This window comes from Centruroides vittatus, unplaced genomic scaffold (genome assembly GCF_030686945.1).
Source record: "Centruroides vittatus isolate TY-2023 unplaced genomic scaffold, ASM3068694v2 contig_543, whole genome shotgun sequence".
Taxonomy (NCBI): Eukaryota; Metazoa; Arthropoda; class Arachnida; order Scorpiones; family Buthidae; genus Centruroides; species Centruroides vittatus.
In genome coordinates, this window is record NW_027122319.1 from 227,586 (window position 1) to 233,098 (window position 5,513).

The following is a 5,513-nucleotide window of genomic DNA, read 5'->3' on the forward strand; positions in this document are numbered from 1 at the left end:
TAAAAATGAAACTTAAGGGAAATTTCGTCGTCGAACATAAATGTCACGTGGTCACTGACCCCACTGCAACGTAAGTGCAATCACCGATCCGAAATCAATAAAACGTTTATTTTATAGCTAATATTACCGCATAAAAGTAGCCCATGCTTTCCGTTAGAACATAAAACGGATAAAACCGAAATTTCTGGTTGGACGAGGCAGGAGTTATAAAAGGAATTTACACAAAAACGACGGCTTTTATATTAGTAATTTTTTAATTTAATAAATCGAAATCTGATTTAATAACAGGTTATTGCTCAATTTTTAACTTATAATTCTATTTTATCAATCAATAAATTAATGAAATACGAATATTTCAATAATTTATAATTTGTTGATTTTGAAAATATATTTTAAAAAAGCCAGCAACGAGTTGCTTAACTTTCCAGGAAACACATGGTGGCGCCATCTGTTATAATATTTTATTTTAAAAATTTTTATATTTTTAATTATTATAAAATGACAAAAAGCTTACTTTTGAAGATAAGAATGGGTTTTATAAAATAAACTAGCAGGTAGGCCCGGCGTTGCTCGGGCAAAAGTAACGATAGCGAAGATTAAGATTATTACATTATAGTCACAAAAAAAGAGTAATTTCATCAACGAACTAAGTATTTCTAAAGAAAGGTCGAATTTGAAAATCGAATGTTCTAATATTGTTCGATTTTCACTACGTGTTCTGATTATATCCTTCGATTTTCATCGAATATCATAAAGAAGAAAGGTCGAGAGAAACCGAACTAATCTGTTTAAATTTGAAAATCGAAAAAGAGTAATATGTTACAATATATTACTCTTTTTCTTTTTTTTTCGAGCGCCCGTAAATCTTGCACGTTGCTTTCTCTCGTTCTCCATTGTTACTTAACACTTTGGTACTTAAATCTGATACCCTAACTGTGTACCAAATTTCAACTGTCAACTCCTAACCGTTTTAGCGAATATTAAGATTATTACGTTATAGTCAACCTTACCCGTTTTCACAGAATGCAAGAATTGGGTCCTCTCTGTTTCTCAGACTAATTAGAGAATTTTTAGATAGGTCTAAAAATATGTTCGATTTCCCGCAAAAACGAAAAAAAAGCTGCATCTGCGTCTTGCATGTCGCTTTCTCTTAACGCTTACATTGTTACGTAACACTTCCATCGTTGATGGAAGTGTTAAGCCTTAATCCTGTCCCTCTCCCCCGTGGGGAGGAATTTCGAAAAATCCCTTCTTAGTGTGCGTTCTCGTGACGTACCGTAACTGTGTACCAAATTTCAACTTTCAACTCCTAACCGTTTGGGCTCTTCGCTGATTATTATTATTATTATTATTATATATATATTTATTATTATATATTATTATTATTATTATCATCATCATCATCATCAACTCGTCTCGATTATATATATAGATTGTAAATGCTCATAAGGAGTGAAGTCCAACTCTACTCGAGATATCTCTCTTCTATGACACATGACTCTTCTCTATTTCTCTACCTCCTCAATCTTTAATCACCAAAATTTAATAGCTTCAATTCCCCTAATAAACAGACCAAACAGCAAAATTTCAGAAATTTCGATAAAAAACACAGGAGTTATTAAGCTTTAAAGAGAGTAAACAAAATTGTGCCCCCCCAAAGTAACATCCGTACATACAGAAAAAACACCAAACTTTTTTCATTTCTTGACGTTTCAGGTCCCCTGAATCCAAAAATTTAAAATCTTGGGAGGGGGGGATCATTTTTTGACCGATTGTCATACTTTCCCTTCTATTAGGTAACAGCCGGGAAAGCAACAGGCTTATATAATGGAATTTTGAATATATATTATTATCGGTGAATAATTAAAAAATTAATTTCGCATAATAAAATAACTCAAGTCAATGTTTATACTTAATCATAATTATATTACCTTCAATGTTTTATAATAAATATTTTAAATAAACATATATTTAATAATATTTTATCTTTTTTTACGCACTACATTAATAAAACACAGTGTAGTATGTTATTATTAGCATATTAATATTTTTCATTTCATGTTCAACATATAATTATGTTTAGAATGAAATATAAGCTTTTCAAGGCAAGTTTTAATTATTTAATTGCATGCTTAAATACCATATTTTACGGACTATAAGACGCACTTTTTTTCTTCGAAAAATTCCCTCCAAAATTCAGGTGCGTTTTATAGTCCGTAAAATACGGTATATATTGTGGTAACTGTAAGGGAATTTTAAAAATAGTAATTCAAATAAAACAAACTAAATTATTAGTAAGATATATTTATAACTCTTTAAAAAATTAAAAATTCAAGGAAAGTCTGCGTAATTACGAAACACGCTAATTAACTTCCACAACACCTTATCTGTCCTTCGCTTTGCGCCATTCTAGACAAAGTCGTACAATACTGTCCTTTTTTCAATGTTATACATGTGTTCTTTAAGACGTTTATTAAGGTTTCTGTTTGTAACTTCTATGTATTCTTTCTCCAGACCCAATTGTTTATTTTTATACGGGCTTCTGTATACTCCAGGATGCTCTCCATTTTTAACTTTATCGTTATCATTCCTTAAAGGCTATAAATGGTGGGCGCTCTCTTGAAAACCAACTGGGAGTCTTTGTAGTCCTCTATTTCACTCATAACATAGAGAAAGAGCAGTATTATCCATAGCCTGGAAATATATGGTCGAAAAGAACATATTAGAAAATAGTGCATAATAATGTCACTACGATGAAAAACTGATATTGTGAAAGTAATTTTTTTATTATTTTTCTTTTTCCTTTTTATCTATTTTATTATTTTGTTATTTTAAATTGTATGTATATAACTGTAATTTATTTTTTGGATTCAAATAGCTCAATATTTCAAAGAATTGTGTATTTTAAATGTGTTCTTAATTGTTCTATACAAAAAGAACAGTTATCTATGTTCCATGATTTTTAAAAATTTAAAGATAGCCTGTGAAACAGGTTGAAAATGTTCGTTACAGTTAATAAATAATTCTCAGTGAGATAAGGTTTTGTTGTGGAAGTTAAGAATTCTAGCTTGGTATTAATTAAGAAACAAGCTAAATTTGCTTCTTGGCTCTTATGACATTTGTATATTTTCTAATGAGAGGGAAATTACTTAATATATCTATAGATGCTGATATAGCGACGATAGAAAAGTTAACAATATCATATGAGAAATATACTGCTAGCGATTGAAATATTTTATGTTTAGTAATCAATATGTTTATTATTGGAGACTTGTAATAATAATAATAATAATAATCACATTATTATTTTATTAACAGAATTAAACTTTCCATGTCCTTGATGTTTAGTCTTTACATTGAACTAGCTGTTACCCGCGACTTCGCCCGCGCGGATTTTGCAAGCAAATACCATTTATGTTTAGTATTTCAACAACCACAGTAATTGTTATATAACACCTACCGCTGAGAATGATGAGAATTGTCGAGAATCAGACGAACTGTTTTCAATTTGATCAATTTTCTGGAACGTTTACAATCGTTCTATAATCGAACCAATATGCAATAACAAATTCGAATTTATAACAGTTCGAACATTTGGTTAAAAAATCGAAATATATAAAAATATTTATAACAATGTCTCAAATGTTATCAATTTAATACACCTAAGTTCTCAATAAAGACTAAATGCAGTTGAAATCAAGAAATCGCATCTAAAATAGTACAGTAGAAGCTGTCCTTCAAGTTAAGCCTCAATCCTCTACCTCTTCCCCCCACGGGGAAAATTTCGAAAAATCCCTTCTTAGTGTGCATTTTCATGAAGTACCCTAACTGTGAACGAAATTTCACCTCTTTGGGTTCAGCGGTTTGCTCTGGGCGATGATGAATCAACCAGTCACTCAGTCAGTCAGTCAGTCAGGACAAGTAATTTTATATATTTAGATTATGTACAGTATTTATATTGCAGTATTATTAAAATTTTAAAAGCAGTTAAATAATCCCCAATTTACGAGTATTAGTAATTTTATTTAAATTCAAAGACTTTAAAGGTGATGGTAGCAATTATTAGGGCTGAAAACAAATAAAATGTCGGGAAAGTCCAGCAATAGCGCCTCAAACTCGTTTATTTTGAAATCACTCATGATCAAGGGTAGACAGGCCCCAGGGGAGTTTTGGCAAATGCCACAATGGGCCGATGCCAAAATGGACCGATACTATTAAAAACGATACACGTAAAAATGCTGTTTGTTGAAATTTCTGGGCATTATTTATTATTTACATTAAAATATAAAAAAATCATGAAAATACAAAATTGTCTTCGTTTTCTTCATTTCAAACACCAGTGACAGTCCTAATCCAAGTTTTTAATATTATGCAAATATTATTTATTAATTTTAATCAAATGTAAATAATTATTTATTCAAAGTAATTGATTATACAAATACTTATCAGTTCGTTTTATTTTATCACGCCCTTCATCAAATATTTATTTTATTTTGAAATATTAATATCTGATACTAGTTAATAAAGTGGCCTCGATGTTGTCAGACTCAAAATCATGTTCCACTCCGTCTTTTTCTCTTTCATACAATGGTTAATATGGAGTGTGCAGTTCATGTAAGCTATTTACTCGGAGAGACGAGAATATAGATGCATACGTTCGATTAGCCGGCCTTACAGATGGAATGGCCATACGCGCGCCGGAAAATTATGGAATAAGACAACTAAATATTAATTTTTAATTTGGATAATTATAATATTAAAAAGACAAGACATGTAAGATATAAATTGAATTTGTCTTAATTTTAATTTCTTTTTGTTGAATATAGGCCTATACATATTTTTGAATTGAATCGGATTTTTTATTGAGACACAGATCCAGTCAATATAGCAACTCAATTTTTATCATCACAAGCGGACTTGATCTTAGCTACTTACTAAAATGAAACATCACCATTAATCTTGGGACATATTTCAAGATAGTCCATCTTTTGCCATCTATAACTGCGTTTTTCAACCTACGGTCCGCGAACCACCGGTAGACCTCAGGCAAATATAAATTAATCAAGGTTAAAACTTTGTTCAATGATAAATAAATTTTAATAATTTACTTCCAATTTAATTTATTATCTTTCCATATGTGTTCAAAATACGCTTTTAGATTTATTATGTTAAAATAACACACTATGTCCAAATGTTGATAATACCCACATGGGCTTAAAAATTAGGCTTACACAACTTAGTGGTCCATAGAATTTTTTAGGACATTTTAGTGGTCCTTGAGCTTAAAATGGTTGAAAAACGCTGATCTATAATATTCCTGTTTGCAATTTAAGTTGATTAATATGTTTACTGTTAAATATTAGCGGATAGATAAATTAATCGCTATTTTTATTTACATTTTCCTTCCTTAATTTAAGATGAAAAATTTAATCTTAAAAAAATAATATACAAAAGAAAATAAATACGATGTTAAAGAAGTTGGCCAACATGAATTACATATGTAACATATGTAA